Consider the following 23518-nt stretch of genomic DNA (forward strand, 5'->3'; position numbering starts at 1 on the left):
CCACGGAGGAGCTCCGGAAGGATAAAAGGAGGAGTGACGACAGTGGAAGACGAGAGAGGACCAGGCCTGGATATTATTTTGTGTTTTGTGTGCGGCAGTCGTCCGTGAGGGGCTGCCGCTGTACTTTTACGTTTGTTTATTTTGTTATTAAATCGTTAAATGTTTGCCGGTTCCCGCCTCCTCCTTCCCGACCTACGAACTGCGTTACATACACCCTGTCATGTTCCATTGATGTTGGACAGGATGTTGGAAAGAGCTTGCTGTTTCTGCTCAAAGGGTGTAAAACCACAACAACCTCCTTCAACAAGTCAAGTTGACCTTGCTCTGAGATTATCTAAATAAGGGGGAGGGAAAGGAAAATAGTAGGTAAATATTTGTAACATTTTGCTGATCAGACAAGAACATTCTCGATCAGACGAGAATATTCTATGACCTATGAAGACGTAGGTCTCTAGCCTATATAATGCCCCTTCAATTGGCATCTTTAATATTTCCTTCTCTTTGCATGCTCTGAAGATCTTAAATCAGAATCTTTATTGTCATTATACAAAGTACAACTAAATTGTGTGCAATAAATAAAAACATCAGTATATGTATATACAGGTACATCTTAAAAAAATTTGAATATCATGAAAAAGGTCAATATTGTTTGTCACTCATTTCAGAAAGTGAAACCCATATATTATATAGATTCATTACACAGAGAAATATTTCAAGCCTTTATTTCTAGAAAATTTTGATGATTATGGCTTACAGATAATGAAAACCCAAAATTTAGTGTCTCGGAAAATTAGAATATTATATAAGATCAATAAAAAAAGGACATTTTAAACCGAAATGTCAGGATTCTGAAAAGTATGTTAATTTCTATACACGCAATACTTGGCTGGGCCTCCTTTTGCATGAATCACTGCATCAATGCGGCGTGGCATGGAGGCAATCAGCCTGTGGCATTGCTCAATGGAAGCCCAGGTTGCTTTGATAGCGGCCTTCAGGTCATCTGCATTGTTGGGTCTAGTGTCTCTCATCTTCCTCTTGACAATACCCCATAGATTACCCCATAGATTCTCTATGGGGTTTAGGTCAGGCAAGTTTGCTGGCCAATCAAGCACAGTAACACCATGGTCATTGAACCAGCTTTTGGTACCTTTGGCACTGTGGGCAGGTGCTAAAGTCCTGCTGGAAAATGAAATCAGCATCTCCATAATGCTTGTCAGCAGAAGGAAGCATGAAGTGCTCTAAAATTTCCTGGTAGATGGCTGCATTGACTGTGGACTTCAGAAAACACAGTGGACCAACACCAGCAGATGACATGGCAGCCCAAATCATCACTGACTGTGGAAATTTCACACTGGACTTCAAGCAACATGAATTCTGTGCCTGTCCGCTCTTCCTCCAGACTCTGGGACCTTGATTTCCAAATGAAATGCAAAATTTACTTTCATCTGAAAAGAGGACTTTGGACCACTGAGCAACAGTCCAGTTCTTTTTCTCCACAGCCCAGGTAAGACGCTTCTGACGTCTCTGGTTCAGAAGTGGCTTGATAGCCCTTTTCCTGAAGATGTCTGAGCGCGGTGACTCTTGATGCACTGACTCCAGCTTCAGTCCACTCCTGGGAAGCTCTCCCAAGTGTTCGAATCAGCTTTGCTTGACAGTATTCTCAAGCTTGCGGTCATCCCGGTTGCTTGTGCACCTTTTTCTACCCAAATTCTTCCTTCCAGTCAACTTTGCATTTAATATTCTTTGATACAGCACGCTGTAAACAGCCACACCTTTCAGTAATGACCTTCTGTGACTTACCCTCTTTGTGGAGGGTGTCAATGATCGTCTTCTGGACCATTGCCAAGTCAGCAGTCTTCCCCATTATTGTGGTTTCAAAGAACAAGAGATACCCGGAATTTATACTGTAGGGATGGTCATTAATTGAAACTCAAATGTAAATATTCTAATATTTTGAGATACTGATTTTTGACTTTCATGAGCTGTAAGCTCTAATCATCAAAATCAAAACAAAAAACTTTAGAAATGTTTTACTTTATATGTAATGAATCTAATATATGTGAAAGTTTCACTTTTTGAAATAAGTAAATTTTTTTTAGATGTTGATGTATATATATATATCTCTAGAAATAAATATATGTATTACATGTCTATCAGAGAGTTTAGATTAAAACAAGATGGACTATTCCTCATAAGAGACATCACATTCCGTGTTCATTGAGTATTGCAACAGCCCTGTGATATGTGCTGTTTTTCAGTCTGTTTGTTTTGGTTTTTATTGTCCTGTACCGCCGACCTGAGGGTAACAGTTCAAGCAGATGATGTGCTGGATGGGATGAGTCTTTCAGAATGCTGCAATCTTTTTTGAAGGCAGCGGGTCCTGTACAGCTTCTCTAATGAGAGGAGCTCACAGCCAATAATCTTCTGTGCTGTGTTAACCACCCGCTGTCTTTTCCTGGGCAGTGCAACTAACAAACCACACAGGAATGCAGTATGTCAGCACACTTTCAATCGAACTTCTGTAGAACCAGGGCGTTGTTTTTCAGAACTTATAACAAATAAAGTTGCTGCTGTGCCTTCTTAATCAGCATTGTAGTGTTTGTTTGTCAGGTAAGGTCATCATTCAAGTGCAGGCCACAATTATTTCTTTCTTCATCTCTCGGCTCTTGAACATTATACTCAGATTGTTAAACTTTTATCTTAGTTTTAGCAGAATATGTTCAGCTTGGATATTGTATCAATTTTTTATCTTTTCTTTTAATTTTTATATTTTAACACTTAATCATCTGTAATCAGTATAACCTATACTTATGATAACTGATTTTTTAATAAACTACACTTTTACGGAAAGACTTCGTCTGCCTGGATCTCTTCTCAGTGCATCAATAAGTAACTGTAGTTTAATTACACATGTTTTATCAGTAACTGTACCAGATTACAGTTACATTTATTTTGTAATAAATATTTGTTACAAAATATTTAATATATAATACAACAAAAATTGTTGTTATTCCCCATCACAATTTAAAGTGAAATGAATGTAAAGAAAAGCAAGGCTGACGGTGTTCTGAGAACTACACATTGAGGTTGCACTTGAAATGCTTCCGCTGCTTATAAGTGTAGTGAAACGTTCAGCACCGCCTCCTCCTCACAGACAGTCCAGTAAACGCGATGCTATTACGTGTGAGGGGACTTTCAGGACTAGAGGCGAGGAGACGTTTAAATGTGCGTGCACTTACTGAAGTTTTGCACTTTCTGACACGAGAACAGGACTGTGTGGACTTCTCTTAAAAAAAATCATAATCTATCGCTGTTTCCGCTCTCTTTTGGCTGTGGATCTACAGCGCATCACCAGCAAACTCTTAACAGCGGCAGGTGTGTATTTATAAAACAAATTAAAACTATTTATTCTGTCCAATCTTACGTTAATGCTTGACTGAATGACTTTATGTAATGTAACAGTATTTAACAGTGCCCATGTTCATGTGATGTAAAGCCAGTGGCAAAGATCTGGAAATGAATGCTGCTCTGTTGTGACTAAAGTTGAACATAGTCTGTTTGAAGAACAACATCTATTTTGCCCATCGTTTGTGCTCCATCTTTTTAAATAAATGTGAAAATAGAAATTAAGTATTTTGAGAAGGGGTCTTCAACCTTTTTCAGGGCAAGAATGGACTTTATGGAGGTAGACAGTGGCGCAAAAACGGGGTGTGCAATATGCAGTGCATAGGGGCGCCGCACATAGGGGGGCGCCATTTGCCGAAATCTTTCTATGAAAATCTTTAATAAAACGTTATAAATAACCAAAAGCTTAGTTGTTAAAAAAAAATATTATGAAACATTTTTATTTAACGGTTTTTAGCTTTCCTAATGTGTTCAAAAATGTATTTTTCCTAAACTTACTAAGACGCGGAATGGCCATATCTCATTATGACCACAACAAACGAGATACTTTTCAGACCCGCACTTCAGCTTGCCCTCAGCGCGCGAGTCAAACTAGCGCGGAAAAGGTACAGGTGCCAAGTGAGCTTCAGTAGAACAACAGTGAACTGCGGTCTGTTGAGATGTTGTTATATGTCAGTAAAACAAACTTTCCTGTCCTGTCCCATCTTGCCGTGCTCACGGTGCACGCTCTTCAGCTGTAAGCGAATATGAGGCGCACGCTATCACAAATCATAAATAAAACGCACAAGAAACTGCTATTTTATTGTAAACATAATTTATCATTATTTGCACTTAGTGTAATTAGATTATATCACTTTTTCCAATGGTAAAAAATGGTTAAATGCAAGTTGTAAGGCATTTATTTTGTTATTTCTCATCAGACTGTTTTTTCATATTAATTGGTCTATTTATTTATATCAGACCGTTTTAAACGTATAATTTTTTTATTAATTTATTCATTCATTCATTGACAGAAACTGGCTGAATGAATGCCAGAGATCGCTTTTCCTTTGATCTGAGTTTTTACTCGCTATTACCGGAACGCCTAGTATATGCACGCACCACAAAATAACGTGGCGGTCAGAATGACCGTGTTTTTCGAAGTGGAGGCTGGCCTGACCGCAGTATAGATTGCCTGAGGGAAGAAACTGTTTCTGTGTCTGGTCATTCTGGGGGCTGTACCATGATGGTGGCTGAACAAACTCAGGGTTACAGGATTATTTTTGAACTGACAAAACCAAACCAGTCCAGTCCAGCTTTGTTGGTATCATGAAGCTGATCATCAACTTTCGCTGTCAACTCAGGCTTGATCCCGAGTTAATGGAGCATGTGCACATGAATGTGTGACATCAGTAATGAGCAGCCAATCACATGCCTTGAAACTGTGATTCACTTCTTGTGAGAGAGTCAGTGCGATTCACTACCAAAGATTAAAAGTTTGAACAATGTGAAGAATTTAAACATTTATACAGCAAGATGAAATGATCTATCCATGAAAGAGGAAAACTTAAAGAAAACATCTCACCATATAAGTGCAAGTAAAAGTTGTAAAGTTAGTTTATAGAGTTGATAATATGGTAGAAAAACACTTAAAAATCTAAGGTCATATGTAGTCATGTCTAAAGCTTCTGATTAAAAAAATTATTATATATTACTATATGTTTATATTAATTTAAAATAAAAGCTTAATAATTACTATTAAACTAAGCTGGCTTGTGTAATGGATTAAGGGTATAATAATTATATAAATAATTATAAAAAATAATAATCTCTAAAAATCAGATGATTTTATCTTTAAAAATGTTTTACTATGTAGCGTCCTTTAGAGTCCTGTAGAGTAAGAGAAACTGGAGGAGTGGCTTTATTGCATCAGACATGTGTCACTTTGCTTGAAGCTGATTGGTCAAATTTCGGTTTGAAATCTCTAAACAAGAACATAGCCTGTCCTGGAGCATATTAGCTGTGGAGCATAAGTTACTATAGCAATGAACACTGCTAAAAGCCAAACCATTTTCATGGTACCTAAGACCCAGAGTTGGCACAAACTAAACTGAAACTTACCTGGCTAGCCAGCTAAACCGGCTTCATGGTACAGGACCGAAAAATAAACAATAGGAGACTGCAAGACCTGAATTGGGTGTGTCTGACAAGGGAGACATACAAAATGTGCAAGGCAGGGGTGCTTGCAGGACTGGTTTATTTTAAAACGAAAAATAAACATTTCAATATCCATCATGGCACCAAGTCAATACACAATATAAAAAACTTGAACAGGTTATAAATGTTTCTGAGCTTGTATCATTAAAGAAGACATGCTGTTCTATTAATATTACACAGGCTACTTAGATGGTATAAATCACGTTTTAGTGAAAGTTTAATAGCAAGTTTAAGAGTAACACTTTTGAATTTCCTAATACTAGAAAGAAATACAATAATATCCCAGCATTGAAACTGGATCAGTTTTGAAACCAATGTTTGATTTTCTGTTATTACCAGAGGTGGGAATGTCTGTAATCACCCAGAATATACTATCAATAGTTTAACAACACCCCAGCAACTGCATAGCAAGAGGCTAGCAACCACCCAGAATATCCTAGCAACACTATAGCAAACATCTAGATGGGCATTTTAAACAATAAACTGACACAAAGACATTTGAATGTGTGTATATGGTCCTCCTTCCGCACATTTGTAAACACTGACTAGGTACTTCCGCCTAAGTCAACCGTGACCTTTTCACCGTAATTGCGTATTACGTGACGTCACGAACGCGCATCACAGAACAGAGCAAGGCGAGCATTTGTGCTTATAAAACTTAAACTTTTTTATTTATTTTTGAAATGACCGATCGTTTCGCTAGATAAGACCCTTATTCATCGTCTGGTATCGTTTAAAGCCCTTTGAGGCTGCACTGAAACTGTCATTTTGACCTTGAACCGTTTGGGTCCCAATGAAGTCCATTTTATGGAGAAATGTTTTCATCAAAAACCTTAATTTCTTTTCGACTGAAGAAAGAAAGACATGGACATCTTGGATGACATGGGGGTGAGTAAATTATCAGCAAAAGTTTTTTTAAAAGTGAACTAATCCTTTAAACCTCCTGTATCCTGTTTTCTGAGTAACATTGAGAATATCACTATATATTGTTGCCACACTGCCGCCACGACCAGTCTGACGGGGCTCATGTTTATAACAGTAACTTGGTGGAGTAGACTCATTTAGACCAAAATATTCATTTGGTTTCAGCCAGGTTTCATTTCATTTACAATAACTGCTTTGGGTGCGAGTGATCTAATATTTAGGAGCCCAAGCTTCAAAAATTGTTTTTGTTCATTTATTTTGTGTTTTTCTGGTTTAATCACGATCAGATTTTTTCTAGATCCTGCATTAAATTTATATTTTGACCTCGCTATTCGGGGAACAGAAACAGTCTGTATAGATTGGACAACGCGTGTACTTCTATCATTTAAGTGGGTAGAACAAAAGTCATTTGAGAATTGTCTTACTAGTCAAATGGAGCGTAGCGTTCTGGTGATGTTGTCTGACAGGAGTTCCGCTCCGACTCTGCTGGGGTGCAGGTAGGGATGCACCGATACCACTTTTTCCAGTACTCGCCCGATACCGATACTTACATTTTTGGTACTTGCCGATACCGAGTACGGATACCGATATTTTTCTTGCATTTTTAACTTTTTAAAATATTGGGTAAAGAAAACAAATGAGTATGTAAAATGTTAGTTGATTAACTTCATTTATCAAATAGATACTGTCAAACCAAATTTTATTCAGACACCTTCAGCATTTCTCACATTTTATTCGCTATAGTTTAGAAAATGCTAATAAAATATTACAAGAACTCCAAGTTAAACTGTGTCAGAACAAATTTAGCTTGATAATACCTTTCTATCAATCAATCAAAATTATTCAGACAGCTGTTGGTATGACAATATTTACACAACTATCAATACTTTGTTAGGCCACCCTTAGCCTTAATGGTAGCCTGTAGTCTCCTGGGCATGCTGTCAACCAGGTTCATGAAAGCCTGAATTTCAATTTTTTCCATTACTTGGTCTGAATAATTTTTGGTCTCACTTTTGTATCAATTTTACTGGTAGTCCACTGTATGAAGAATTTTTGGGTATAATTTGTCACAGTTTACATTATTTTGCTATCCTCAGTTACTTAAATTAACTATAGTGTCCTGCACCCACTTGTAAAAAAAATAAAAATAAATTATATCTGGTCTCTGAATAATTTTTGGTTTGACTGTATATCCTTCGGTTATTTTTCACACTTAATTATGCCCATTAAAATGTAATTTACAATTTTTTTGTTACTTTCACTGTTATTTATTTATTTATTTATTTGCTCTATGGTACATCATCTTAAATAGCATTAGAGCTGCTCCATTGCAGCGGCTCAGTGCTGTAACCACACTTTTTGCTGTAATTATGCAGGGAACCACTCGTTATAAATCAATAATTTTCAGATACAGAATTTTTTTTTTTTTCCGTCTGAAACATTTAGATTTCAAAGCCATATAATTGCAGAAACACGCATGAAGCAAGGAAAACACGCACAGCGCGCGCACTTATGTGTACCGGAGTACACAGGCTGATAGTTTTACTTGTGTTTCACTCGTGTTCAATGCTTAAGGTTAAAAATAAATGATGTTTAAAGTGAATGAATGCCCCTATATGTTGTCATATATTTACGATTTAGTTTTAATTCAAATGATGCGTGCTGAGCGAACATCAATAAAGATCACACCACAGAAGTGCGCGCGCGCTCTCCCTATCTCTCTCTCCCTACTGTTAAGTAACTTGTGCATTGTTTTACTTACTCGTTTTTGACATTTCCGACCGAAGTACAAACTTTCCAGTGATATCTGTGAGAAAGGGATATTCACTCGACAAGCTCGCGCATCTGCGCCGCCGCGCGCTGGATCCACTCAGCGTGTTTTGCTTATCAGATTGCTCACATCAGCTATACAGGCATTAATACTGAATGTTTAACATTATATTCATTGCATGTACATTTTTAGACATCCTTAATCTCTAATAACTACATTCTGCTGTCTGTTTTTCTGTTGTTGGTGTTTCTTTGTCTGAATATGGCACTGATCACATGCGTGGTATCGGCGTTTAGTATCGGGGCATTTTAACGAATACGAGTACGAGTACATGAGCTCAGTATCGACCCGATACCCGATACCAGTATCGTATCGGTGCATCCCTAGGTGCAGGCCATCAGCACGGAAAAGCCTAGGACGCTCCCAGAAAAGATTCCAATTTACAAAGAGCAGTTTCTGTTCTTTACACCATGACAATAACCATTTGTTTAAAGCAAACAGTCTACTGAACCTTTCGTGTCCTCGTCGATACGTCGGAAGTGGTCCTGACACGACGATCTTCGCCGCGGGCGATGTGCTGCGTACCGTCTCGATCAGGCTCCTGTAGTCCCTCTTCAGTGTCTCCGTCTGCCGCAGCTTGATGTCGTTAGTCCCCACGTGAAGCACGACAGGCCCGATGCTGTCATCGCCCTTCAGGATCGCGGTTATCTGCGCAGAAACATTGAGAACACGAGCACCGGGGAAACAGTGTGTGTGCGCTTTACCTTCAGCTAACGTAGCACGGACGTGCCGGACGATGGAGCTTCCGACGATCACAGCGTCACGTTCCGTCTCGCAGAGGGGAGCGAAGCGGTTCCGGGTGGAGATCTCGAAGACCGGAGGCGGCGAGGTTGTCCCCCAGGGCTTGGGGTCTTCCGCTGGTGTTGTTGCACCCAGGGTTCGTGGCGTCCCGGCGCTGGAGAGAAGGACATCTGTGAAGATCGCGTCCTGGGTGCACAGGGTCTGTACAGAGAAACACACGGAGTAGAGGTGGTGGGAGTGTTAGCAGCGTGCTGTATACTTACCCCGGACTTGTGAGCGTCAGCCCGGGATGTTTCCAGCGCGGCTCTCCTCTCTCTCAGCTGGGCCTGCTTCTCCACCAGGTCGCGGATCTGTTTCTCCACGGCCTCCAGCTCCAGCTGCACCGAATGCAGCTCGAATGTGTCCTCACCTGCACTCAAAGGTAGACACAAATCCGCCATTTAAGCAAATAAGAGTGAGACAAACGCAATGTGTGTGAATAGAGTATTAGCAGTGTAAGTGAGATTACCTAGGTTTCTAACTGATGAAGAATTGACAGAGCAGCCGTCAAGTGTTAGATAGTGTTCTAGGTTATTACATGTGGGGTTTTCAGGTCTGATAATTAACACCTCAGTTTTTTCAGAATTTAGCAGTAAGAAGTTACTCGTCATTCAGTTTTTTATATTGACTATGCATTCCGTTAGTTTCTCAATTTGGTGTGTTTCACTGGGCCGCGAAGAAATATAGAGCTAGGGCTGGGTATCGTTCAAAAATGTTCGATACCGATACCTTGAGTTCAATACCGGTTCCTGAACGATTTTTTCGATACCAATTTTATGAAAACAGTTTTAACAAGATTATATTATCTCAAAAAACTTTGGTTTTATTTTTTTCAGCTTGTTGACATGTATACAGACTCAAAGACTCATCTCCTGAGCCACTGCACAAAGGAACAAAATATAGCCAACACAATAAATCAGTGCAAATCATTTTAATAAAGCTCAAATAATTTTCAGTTTACACAAGTGTGTGCTCGTTTTAAAACGCATAGCTCAGACAGAATCATCATTTCTATTCATTTATTCTAGGTTGTTAAAGACTTCAAGAAATTTAAAATCTTTATCCACTTTGTTGTATTTCTATACCGATTTAAAGGCTTTACATCTAATATCACATCATTATCTCAGTTCCCGAAGGTATCATAATAGACGTCTCCATATTTACCTGGTATCCTGAGAGATGTTCAACGATGATCAACAACCTTTACAACCCGGTTTCCGAACCGGCTCAGTCAGGTCCGGGTCTGTTGTAGCTCGATGATAGGATTTTTATTCAAGTTCTGATAACTGGTTATGATGTAATAAAATACTCAGAGTCTGTATATAAAAATTTAACGAATCACCAACACCTTGGTTTCGTTTTATTAAAAACAGTAACTCATAAGCAAAATACAAAATAACAACGAGAAGTCTTCACCACGGAATGACGGCAACGTATGAAGAATGCATCAACCTTTTATAGCTTCTCATTCGTCACCTTCAGTCTCATAACAATAACCTTCTGTCATTTTCCCTTCAGCCCCCCTTCTTTTCTCCACTCGTGCTCAGAACAGATGTACAACTTCTATCAAAGAACACTCCGCAGACGGGGGCAAGAGTTCAACAGAAAGGGTTAATCCCTTTAACTGCGAAGCGTGCCTATTGCTATTTTAATACATAGGATAAGATCATAACACCTTACATACCTTACACATATATGACTAAACCACTATTTCACACCTCCTACGGTGTAACTAACACTTACGCTTTGGTTATAGATAGAAGGTCCATCCTGCATGCACATGCAAGATGCATCTCCTGATCTGCAACCTTGTTTTTGCAAAGCAAACATTTCTTAGCACGAAACACTAAAAACCTCAAACAAGTGATACCTGTGCTCTCACACTATACAGCACATACTTTTAACATAACACCTGACCTTTATAGTCCTATAGCTGGAGACTGAAGCTCCATCACTTCTAACTCATTTGTTAACACTTGCAATTCATCTGAGAAATCACATAGTTTAATCATTCCCCTCATTAATTTCATTATTCTTTTATTCAACACTTCTTGTTTCCTCATTAACTTGAGAATTTCCTTCATCTTGAAGAGAATCTTCTGGCCTTGTATCTCCATTCTTGGCCCCCTTGCGACGCTCCTTCCGTTCCTGTTTCTTGGCCTCCTTATCCTGGCGTCGCCGAGCTCCCTGTACTAAAAGATCATTCAAATCAATTTTTATGTTGTCTTCTTGTTGGTTCCAGCAGAGGGTTGATCAGGAAATGTCATATTTAATAAGCCACATTCTACAACTTTCATAAGTGGATGTTTTATTTTCTTTCACAATATGTTTTGTTGTTATTAAATTCTATGTTGTAGTATGTCTAATTATTTGAATGCATAAAAACTACTTAGTTTATTCAAATTTATTCTTAAAACAGCCTTATGAAATGTTTTCTTTTTCCTCAGAAATTCTGTGTTCTGTATCTGGTTTTGAAATGAAGGCATAAAACATTAATTTAATTTTTCTTTAAAATTATTGAAAATAAAACTTTATTTATTTTGGCAAACAAAATGTTACTATTAAAATTAAAACATGGAAGAAATTTTGTGTGATCATTAGTTAAAAAATAAGAGTTTTAATAATTTTAATAGTAGCCTAGTAGTAGCAGTGTGTACACTCTGCTGAACAATATGAATTTATTTCTGCCGCAGGGTCTTCCAAGTTAATCCAAACTTTTATTTTGACGGGTTTCTGGGAATACCTTTACAGTTCTGTATGTGATATGATATGACGCAAGTTTTACGCAAATCAAATGGTAAAATGCTCATGAAGTGACTCTCAGAGCAGTTCTAGAGCTGTTGTTCATGTGTTTATGTCCTCATTTAGTGAGACGGCAGACGCTGAAATGTCACGCGAGCTTCAGTCTTGTGTCAAGTAAGCGAAACTGCGCGATATAGAGAGCAGACTGCTCCGTACGCTTTTGAATTGCTCTCGCGGATGTCAAACACTGATCAATCAGCACCGAGTCACTTCTAGTCAAACACACCTAGTGCTGCAGGCTTATTGGCTCACTGACGTTAATGAGATTAACCCCTTAGGTATCGAAATTTGGTAACGAACGACAAGACGTTTTTCGATACTCGGTGGTATCGAGGCAATTCGGTCGGTGCCTAAAAAGTATCGAACACGATACCCAACCCTATATAGAGCTGAGTATCATCAGCATAACAGTGAAAACTAACACCATCATGGAGACGTTTACTAGCCTAGGTCTTTAATTAACATTAATTTGTGCGCAGCCTACATTCCAAACTGTCCTGGTTGAAGTGTAGCCTAAATGCAATTGGTCAAATCGGTGTTGTTTTGAGGAAATGAATTGCAAAAACAAGCGTTCTAGCGTGAAAATGCTTGGGAACTAATGTGGTCGTGAACACACAGTAAGCGATTCAGAAGGGAGTGTGATTGAGTCATTGTTAACTGCTATACATGTTAGGGAAGGTTCCGTTCTCATAGCTGCATCCTTCGCCACGTTTGTCACCTAGAGATACAAAATCATCACTTTTGGAATGTGCAACACACTTGCAGATAGCAATTGACTTTGGTAGCAAAATTGCTTCTAACAATGCTGCTATTTTATCATGGTTTAGCACAGGCTTACCATCAGACTTTAGAAATTTTCTGTGTTTCCACAATGCCCCAAAATCATGGCAAATGGCAAAAGCATAATGAGAATCTGTGTAGATGGTAACTGTTTGTCCTTCAGCAATTTTGCAAGCCTCTGTCAATGCTACTAATTCAGCCCCTTGCGCAGAGTAATGCGCGGGGAGCGTTCCAGATGCTACTGTGTCATATGCAGTGGTTACAGCATAACCTACTTTGTTTTTGCCAGTTTTTGGATCTCTAGATGCTGAACCATCGACAAATAGAATTAAGTCAGCATTTTCTAAGTGGGTTTCTTTTAAATCAGGTCTTGGTGTCCAGACCAGTTCCAATATGGCAACACAATCGTGTTCTTCCCCGTCCTGCTCCGTCGGGAGCAGTGTAGCCGGGTTTAGCACTGTGCATCTTTGTATTGTAATGTTTGGCATTTACAATAAAATTGTATTGTACCTGACAGAGTCGGGTACTTGGACTCGGACTGCAATTGTGGATGAACTTGTGGCTCGTTTCCACTGAGCGGTTCGGTTTGTTACGGTACGGTACGAAATTATGTCCGTTTCCATTGTCAGAAGTTGTGAATGGTACCAAAATAGCAAACCGTACTGTACCACTTTTTTGGTACCCTTTCGTTGGGGTACCTAGCACAGCAAAGGGTACCAAAAGGGTGGAGCTAAACTCACTGCAGAACATTGATTGGTTGACTAGAATCGTCACTTGTGCATTATGCAAGGGGATAAAGCTTCTCCTTCACTCGTTCCGCTCTGCTGTGTTCGGCTCATAACATCAGAGTGCGCAAACACACACACACACACACACACACAAATATATAACAGTGTATTTTATACTTTTATATTAATGTATCTGCCTCGAGCAGCCTTACGCTCGGCTGGTCCTTCCGACATTTGTCGCTGGCTCTGATATCTCTGTAGTGATTAAACGAGAATCAATTCGTTTTGTGTATATTTAACAGGCATTCGTGGTCTCATGAATCTATTGTTTGCTCCTGGTCATATCGTTTTGACTTTTGAACTTTACCATAGTAACTTACAGCGCTGACTTTGTAGCAAACGTTTGACTGTGAATTGTTTGCTTTTGTCTTTATTTCCTCTTATATAAACCTCTTATACTTTGTACTTATACTTTTATAATGGCTATTATTGTTCATTAAAACTGACATAAAAGAGGCAGAGTTGTGCTTATTGTCGCGCTTTATTGTCTATCGCTTTCCGGCATACACCACGCCTATCAAGTAAAGGGTACTGTTGGCAGTGGAAACGCAAGCCTGATCAGGTTTACCCGTACCGAATCGTACTGTATGGAACTGTATTGTACCGTACCACTCAGTGGAAACGAGGCATTGGACTTATAAACATTTTGGACGCAGAAATTTTTCATAGTACAGACGAATCCATGTAATGTGTAATAATAATAATAATAAAAAAGATTATTTCACTTTCTTTTATGTAAAGCACTTTGAATTACCACTGTGTATGAAATGTGCTATATAAATAAACTTGCCTTGCCTTGCCTTGGGAGTCCCAGAGTTGATGTTTGTAACAGTATTTTTAAATTCTCAAATGCTTTCTCTGCTTCTGGGGTCCATGCCAGTTTGCCATGTTTTTGCAAGCCCTTCCCATGAGCCAAATCGCTCAGGGACGATTCTTCAATAGCATAATTTGGAAGGAATGTTCGACTGTGCGAACACATGGCCAAAAATTACACGTTGTTTTTTTTTTTTTATCTGTGACAGGCTTTTGTGCGTACAGCTTTAACAGCAGGCGTGTGCAAACCCATTCGGTATGCAGACAGCTTTGGATTGTATTCAACATTTTCCTCTGCTGTCTACACCCAATTAACATGACAAAATACACATTTTTACAAATAAACCAATGTCTTCCCAATGGTCATTGTTGCTTTTGGACAATGAGACATGTGGGAAAGATCCAACAACATCAAAAATCTTTTGCTGTTCACTTCTCAAATCAACAGTAACAGCACATTTGTTTTCTGTCCAGATTAACCATTTCAAGTCTATCGTGTCTATACATTGAAACCATTTCTGTTCAAACATTTAATCTCTTCCAAATAATACATGTGCTGAGCAATGTAAATCAGAGAGTTGCATAATTTCAGAATTAGGTGAAACTCTGTCTTTTGCAGAATTGACAAGTTTTTTCATTTTGTTTCAGTTTGTTTAATTAATCATCTTTCAGTTTCCACTGGTAAATGTACAACTGCGGTTGTTGGATTGTGGCTAAAATTTGAATTTGGCATCAAACCACTTGGATTCCATTTGGGCTGGAAAACAGAGAAATGCCCAGTTTACACATTAAATCTCTTCTCAACAAATTTTGAGGGCAGTTTGCTGACAGTAGGAAACTATGCTTAAAGCTCATGCCATTCTCATCCTCACATCTCAGTGGTACAGTGAAATCCTCTCTGACAGTATGACCAGATGCAGAAGTTGACCAAACAAAATTTTCTCTTAATTTTGGAATTGGATCTATTTCATCCATTCTGATTACAGAATTGTAGCCCCGTAATCAGATAGGAAAATAATTTAAACTCTTTTTACCCATAATCTAACCTGTGGCAGTTGTTTATATGCTAGATCATTCAAATGACTGTACCTATTTTCTTGTCAAGAGAACATTTGTCATTTTCTAGTTTTGCAATGTGATCATGTATCAGAGCAAGCAGATTTACTTCATTGCAGTTAGCTGGGTTAGAAGTGTGTGTGCGTTTTGTTATTATCGGTTTCTGCTGCGTGGCCTTGGTGGTCCAGCCACCACTTGACCCATTAAAGCTGGGCACGCCGCCTTCCAGTGTCCCCTCTCGCCACAGAAATAACAAACATCTGGATCGATCTGAGACAGTCTGCCCTCTGTCTCTCCTGCACCCCTCTCCTCGGCCTCTGTACCTCTCAGTGGGCCTTTGTACATCAGAGCTGTTAGCTGAAGGTCTTTCTCCTTTTTTTTCCAACACTCTCTCGGCATGGAGGGCATGCTGTCTTATCTTTTCCAGCATTTCATCGCTCTGACGCCATCACTGGTGGACGGTCTGGATGATTATGTCGAAGTTGTTGCAGGGGTGGGTGTTTGCTCTTCTTTCAGTAGTTCAAGAATCTGTGCTTGTCTTTCGTTGGGTGGTGTGAGTACCGGTGCAGTTGCCGCTGCACTGTTAGGATGGAGGCAGTGGTGGTGGCTGTGGTGGTATCTGTGGCTGTTGTGGCATCTGTCAATAGGGGTGTAGTAATTTTAGAACTATTAATTTAATTTTAGTTTCTGGAAATCGAGTTGTATCGACTTCATATTCGTATGTTTAATAGATATTAATCAAAACATCCAACTCGTACCTTATTAACGATACCTCATTAATGACTTGTCCAGCAAATATTAAAACCAGTATCTCTTAACAATCCAGTTTATTCCCATGGCCACAGTAATACAGAATTGATTAGGTAATTTTTAGCATAGGTCATTTTAGCATAGGTAACGCAATCTTTTGGTAAATAGTTTGACTTGAAAATCACATAGCACCAGACAAAAGATCTCTTTATAAATCAAAGTTTATTTGCTACTCTACAATACTACTAAGCTAAAATAACACAAAACAGAATACGTACACACACAAACATTGCAGGTAATGAACTTGAAGAAAGCTTAAACTAGCACTCTTTTACTAGGTGCTGAAACCTTCCCTGATGGAGTTTCAAGCAAAGAACTTGTCTATCTTTATTCTTAAAATTACTTCAACCAGTTTCCAGCAGAATTATGGAGAATTATTTGATTACTTGCTCTGCGTTGTTTCGTTTCTTTCCTGGTTGAGAGAATCCCGGGTGCGGATTGGCTGCTGAAATCATCGTTGCGTGATGTCACTGGGGATGCCCTCTTGCAATTGGTTGGTTTCTCTGTGACGTGATGACGCTCTTAGGAAGTCTGTTTAGAGTTCTTTCGGCTTCAGATGTTAAAGTTTCTTTGGTCAGCACTTTGAAGGCATGTGTGGATCCTTGCCAGATGGTATATGGCTGAGAGCGCTTAACAGCGCAATCAGATGAGGAGCCGAAGTTTCAAGCAGGTCAGCGCATGAGCAAGCAGCAAGCAACTAGCAAAGCTGGGCATCTGTCTCAAAAAAACCCTTTTGCTGTTTGATCCAATCACAAGTGTTTCTGTAGGCCCGCACGGCTCAGATTTCCGTGTGTAAATTAAGAATATATCCTAGCAGAAGTGTTTTACTCATACATTATGATGAGAAAAGTCAACTTTCATCCATCCCAAATTATCGTTGACGCAACTAGCTTTCATTCAAAATCAAACAACAGGTATTTGGCATACACAAAGTACATACCTTAATCTCATATACTACATGGGTTAATGCGCCAATTAACATCCTACCTTCTAAATAATCACACCAAGCATATGAACAACATAAAATAACTTACAACCTTGTATGTATGTGTATATATATATATATATATATATATATATATATATATATATATATATATATATATGTATATGTATATGTGTGTTGCTTTTGGTAGCAGCAACAACTATTATTTGTCTTTTGTGAACACTTATAAAGGTCTGATTTTCTTTGTTCCGCCAATAAGAAAAAAAGGCACGTTTCTCTGCTGGGGAGAAACAGGAGGTCATGGGAATTTCACTCCGGTGTGTATCTGTGAGACTTCAACGCCCAGTCTCATCATAAAAATGTCTCTCCTGGTTGATAAAATCATTGAATTACATGTTAACCTGTTAACCTTCGCCCCCCATTTTGGGCCTCACAGGTGAAAATAACCTACCTAAATTAAAACTATCTTTGGAAAGAAGACACATAGGCTTTACTATCCATCATCCAGAGTTGATAATGCTCAAAAAGATAAAAAGTTATAGACACTGACGTGCCTTGAAAAATATTTTTATTTCATATACAAATACATGAAATAAGTCCTGGAGCAATCCAGAAAAGTAATGGATTGAAAGCCACATGTCTCATGAATTTATATTTCAAATTTGAAGAAGATACCATGAAAAATGCTTTGTATATAGTATGTATACTGAAGTATTCTGATTGCCAGACATGAAGTGATATTGGCAGACATGGTCATATAGTCAGTAATCACACGCTGATGTGCTTCCATTCAGATGATAATCATACAGATGGGCCATATAATCAATAATAGCTGATCAATGAATCACAATGATAGCCGTCATAGAGTTGGTAATAAACACGCTGATGTCCGTCCATACATATGATAATCATGCACATATGGCCACATTCCCCACACACACACATAAAAAATGTAGAAGAAAAAAACAACAACTTTTTTTATGTAAAAAGGCAGATCGCCCCGCTCAGATGACAGCTGCGTCACAGCGTGCGTCACGCACTGGCAGGGGAGAGCGCCAAATTCAAATCTATATTCCGCTTTTCTGAGACTTTTTTTTTTCCGTGGATGGTCTCATTCTGTTTGTAAAACTGTATGCTACAACACAGTGTTGTTTTTTTACCACCAAGACGTTGTTTTTGAGCGTAATTTATTCCATAACGGACGCGAACAATAACTCTCCCGAAGAAATGAAATGTAAACAAAGGAATATTCATCCTTATTACAATGTTATTGTTTCACTGGACTAAAAGTGCTCACTGGGATGTTGTTCTGTGGACCCTTACCTGTCTAACTAAACTGGGATTTCAGCAGTGGACGCGTTTGTGGCTCGTTATTACAATGACTCTGGTACGTACTGCTTTTTTATTCTGCATGTTTTGATGTGTACTGCTTACACAAATGTAGTAAATACATTCCTTATAAGCTTTCCATCGGAAAACAGCGATCTGTCGTCGATGCTTGAGGCTTAGACCTTCAGAATGATATATAGTTTGTCAAGATTAATGATATTCTTTCACGTTAAATTCATTCATAAACATTAAACTAGTGGGGGAAAAAACGCTTCAGTGCACCGTCGCTCTGGTAAACGTTAACAGGTTAAGCAGTCAGGAGCTCGTGTCCAGATCTAGAGGTCTTTGTCCTGTTTCTGGTTGAATTATGTTTAAGTGATAAGAAAGCCACAGTAAAGTCCTGTTCTGGAATACATCCAGATGTTCCCTCAAATTTGGCCTGGTTTTTAGAGGTCTCCTGAGATAAGGAGATTTAGGGCAGGAAATCGGCCAGTCAGTCAAATGCAGATGCTGGGAGGGGAAGTCTTAACTCCTGCTAAGGAATGTGCTGTCTTGAAATTATTTTGTGTGTGTCCTGCCCTACATGGCATTACAGGGGTGAGGCCAGGAGTCCAGATCAAAGTCCACTTTGGCACACTGCAGTTCTCTAAAAAGATAAATAGAAGAATTCTAAGCAGTATGATCTGTTCTTTTGTCTTCACATGCTGCAGAAGTTTCAATTTTCTGTTTGTTTCTAAATGGCAGCTCTTTTGAAGTAATTTTTTTGTCTCTGCGTTCTGTTTCTTCATGCCAGTAGCCTAAGTATTTCCTATGTTGCTGAAACTTGTCTTTTTGTTTGTTTTTCAGCTTTTTCTTATCTTTTAATTTTTCAAATTTTTCCAACCTTTCTTTCACTCTGTTCAAAGGGAATTGAACCAATTGATCAGAACAGTCATAAAACATGCAAATGAGGTGTCAAGTGAGACAAAGAGACACTTTCCCACTGAAACTATGTGCCTTGTTATTGGTCAAACTGACCAAAATTGGTGTTACAGGGAAACCAGATAAAACTTCTCCCACACCCAAAAGGTGAGGTCTTCTCTTTACTGTCGGTGCCCTGGAGACACACATATTACTCTGGAAATGTCACGACTCCCCTTTCGGGGGAGTCCGAGCTTCTGGCAGTTTTAAGTCCAGTAACTTTGGCGTTTCACTTCAGGCCAATCAACCCATGGCTGGAATGACGAAGCTTTCACTCCTAAAAGAATTCATCAGGAATCTACGCATTATACATGCAGCAGGACACTTTACTCAGCATCTATAAACCAGTGCAAGTAACCGCTTGCTAACTATTTAGATGCGCTTCTAGGCTTCGACCCCTTTTGATTAAGGTGATGTAATTCTTTGATGGTTCTAACAGGTTGTGTTTAGCTGATGTGTAAATCCTTCCATTACACTCTCTCTCTCTCTCTCTCTCTCTCTCTCTCTCTCTCTCTCTCTCTCTCTCTCTCTCTCTCTCTCCATGCCTTCCTTCCGTTGGCATCTATGTTTAATGTGTGTATGTTTGTGTTTAGTTCCATGTTACATGTTCCCCTGTAGTGTAGTGTAATAAACATCCATATGTATTCACGCTTGGTTGTCTGTGTCTGCTGCTCACAGAACGAGGTCACTTCAACGATCCAGTTTTGTGATATGTTCTATGAGCGATGTATTAGTAAGGAAATTTATTTTCCGTGGCCAGAGAAATAATTGTCCTTAGAGTCAATAGGCGATTAAAACTGTCCATACTGCGGATGAACAAATCACTATTAATACTACAGTTAATTCCTGAAGATGAATATATAATTGATAACAACCCGTTATGATTATGTTCATCTCACTTTGAGATAAAAGATAAAAAGGATAAACAATGCAGATTTATTTTCACAGCCGCCTTTGCTCATATTTACCAAGGGTGCCAATATTAGTGGAGGGCACTCTAGGTGAAAATGAGGAGCCTCAAAAGGATATTGGAAGCTCATTTTTTTGGAAGTTCATTTTATTTTTATAGCACATTTACAACAGCCACCAGGCTGACCAAAGTGCTTTATAGATTATACCACATACACAGAAAACAGACCCGACAAAAATTTAATACAACCCGTTTAAAAATTAAAAATGGCCATATCACAGTAGCCAATACACTAAGGAAAACAAATATGTTTTTAGCAGGGACTTAAAAACAGACAGCGAAGGGGCCATTCTAATCTCTAGAGGCAGGGCATTCCAAAGTCGAGGCCCTGCCACTTGGGGGAGGGACTACCGTGAGGGACTACCAACAAAGCCTGGTCACAGGATCGTAGGCTTCTGGACGGAGTGTAGAGATGAAGAAGTTCAGAGAGGTAGACGGGGCCTAGGTTGTGTAGGGATTTATATACAAAGAGGAGAATTTTAAAGTCTATTCTCTGACAAACCGGCAACCAGTGTAAGGATTTAAGAACTGGGGTGATGTGTTCATGTTTACGACACTTTAAAAGAAGTCTGGCCGCAGCATTTTTAACAAGCTGAAGACGTGCCATTTGACACTTTATACCGCAGTATAAAGAATTGCAGTAATCTAGACAAGACGTAACAAAAGCGTGAACAGCCATTTCTAGAGTTTTTGGAGTGAGAAAATATTTAATTTTAGACAGTAAGCGAAGCTGATAAAAACTGGATCCGATAACAGAAGATATATGTTTATCAAATTTTAAATGCTGGTCAGCAAGAACTCCTAGGTTCCGAACCCGTGAGGATCTAAAAACGGATAAACTTTCTAATTCAGGGCTTCTCATTGGGACCGAAAACAATTACCTCGGTCTTGTCTTCATTTTCAGTTTGTTTAAAATCATTATTCATAACTCTGTAATGCTGTTTAATAAACACAATTGTCACTATAGCTTCACTGGCCCATTGTCAGGAGGGTTTCACTGACTGGAAGCCCCTCAATTAAAATTATCCTAATTTTCCCCCCGTTTAAGTCCCTTAGAGCGTTAGACTAAAGTGCTGTCTTATTCTGTTAGCATGATGAATCGTATCTGTAACACCTACAAGCCACCATCTGTAGTGCACAGATGCGGTTGAAATACAGAGTTCTGGCATGAAACTCTAGATGCGCAGTCCAATAGGTCTAACTCAATCTGACCTAATGACATCATTATCACATGCCACAGCTGATTGGTTCTCTCCTGTATAGGTAGCCAATGAGCTTTCTGCTCAACATTCAAATATATGACTAGTGGTGGTTGAAGCAGTTTCACAGCGTGCTTCAGAAACCCTCCACCTTTCCCAGCTCCACCTGTATACTGCCATGCAAAGGCAAAAGACCGCAGGGCTCGCAAAATCGCTAGCCCGACGTCCCGGGGCTATTGTGTTTTCCAGTCGGGCTACCAAAATGCATCACTGCCCTGCCCGACGGGCTACCTTAAATACAAGGCTCCCACACAATGTTCCCTCTAAGCTGAGCACGCGCACGACCGTGCTCTTCTTCCACCACGGCCGTGCAGAAGAAATAATGTGCCTCACGTGGACAAAAATGAGCTGGGAAGCCATTGTACAAACTGTTCTTCATATCAATGTTTAGACAGCTATAGAAGAATTCATGTTCACTTTTTTTATTTCTTTTTATTTATTTAGTCATTTAGCAGATGCTTTTATCCAAAGCGACTTACAAATGAGGACATAAAAAGCAATGAAAACCAACAAAAGAGCAACAACGTGCAAGTGCTATTACAAGTCTTGGCTAGCCTAACGCAGTACAGATAATTATTATTATTATAATTTTTTTTTTTTTGTTATTTTAATAAAAAGACATATAGATAAAATAAAATTAGAATAGAGAGTGCTAGAGTTAGAGGGTCAAGTAAAGATGGAACAGATGAGTTTTTAGCCGTTTCTTGAAGATGGGTAAGGATTCGGCTACTCTGATTGAATTGGGCAGGTCATTCCACCAGATGGGAACAGTTAATGAAAAAGTCCTTTGAAAGTGTTTTTGTGTGTCTTTGGGATGGTACAATAATGCGTCGTTCACTTGAAGAACGCAAGCTTCTAGAGGGCATATAAGTCTGAATTAATGAATTTAGGTAAAGAGGTGCAGAGCCAGTGGTGGTTCTGTAGGCAAACATTAATGCCTTGAATTTAATGCGAGCAGCTATTGGTAGCCAGTGCAAATTGATGAACAGAGACGTAACATGCGTTCTTTTCAGCTCATTAAAGATTAATCTTGCAGCGGCATTTTGGATTAATAGTAGAGGTTTAATAGAATTGGCTGGAAGACCTGCCAAGAGAGCATTGCAATAGTCAAGTCTGGACAGAACAAGAGCCTGAACAAGGAGTTGTATTGCATGTTCCGAGAGAAAGGGCCTGATCTTCTTAATATTGTATAATGCAAATCTGCAGGACCGGGCAGTTTTAGCAATGTGGTCTGAGAAATTTAGCTTATCATCAATCACAACTCCAAGGTTTCTGACTGTTTTTGAAGGAGTTATGGTAGATGAGCCTAACTGGTGAGATTGTGATGAAGCGATGGGTTAGCTGAAACTACAAGCAGTTCTGTCTTAGCTAGGTTGAGTTTAAGGTGACGGTCCATCATCCAGCAAGAAATGTCTGTTAGACACGCTGAGATGCGAGCAGCTATCGTCGGATCATCAGGATGGAATGAGAGGTAGAGTTGAGTGTCATCAGCATAGCAGTGATATGAAAAGCCATGTTTCTGAATGACAGAACCTAGTGATGCCATGTAGACAGAAAAGAGAATTGGTCCAAGAATTGAGCCCTGAGGCACCCCAGCTAGATGTTGCGACTTGGATACCTCACCTCTCCAAGATCCTTTGAAGGACCTATCAGAGAGGTAAGACTCAAACCACTGGAGTGCGGTTCCTGAGATGCCCTTTCTCAATAGGGTTGACAAGAGGATCTGATGGTTGAACGTATCAAAAGCAGCAGACAGATCCAGCAAGATAAGTAATGAAGATTTGGAAGCCGCTTTTGCAAGTCTTAGGGCTTCAACAATAGAAAGCAAGGCAGTTTTGGTCGAATGTCCACTTCTGAAGCCAGATTGGT

At 39.3% G+C, this 23518-nt stretch overlaps 1 protein-coding gene and 1 long non-coding RNA gene across 3 annotated transcripts in view; one reads left to right on the forward strand and one right to left on the reverse strand.

Annotated features, from left to right (window-relative positions):
- Positions 1-10566, reverse strand: part of LOC306847684 — a 32246-nt gene extending 21680 nt beyond the window's left edge. The window contains exons 1-2 of the long non-coding RNA XR_013782177.1: positions 10301-10566; positions 8808-9506 (exon numbers count right to left, since the gene is read on the reverse strand). This is a non-coding gene — a long non-coding RNA (uncharacterized lncRNA). The remainder of the gene's footprint in view (positions 1-8807; positions 9507-10300) is intronic.
- Positions 3151-23518, forward strand: part of LOC306847682 (gasdermin-E-like) — a 29115-nt gene continuing 8747 nt past the window's right edge. For both annotated transcript variants that reach the window (XM_079381782.1, XM_079381785.1), the window contains exon 1: positions 3151-3375. The gene's annotated coding sequence lies outside the window, so the exon portion shown is untranslated. The remainder of the gene's footprint in view (positions 3376-23518) is intronic.

The sequence above is a fragment of the Barbus barbus genome (assembly GCF_936440315.1).
Source record: "Barbus barbus genome assembly, chromosome: 27".
NCBI lineage: Eukaryota > Metazoa > Chordata > Actinopteri > Cypriniformes > Cyprinidae > Barbus > Barbus barbus.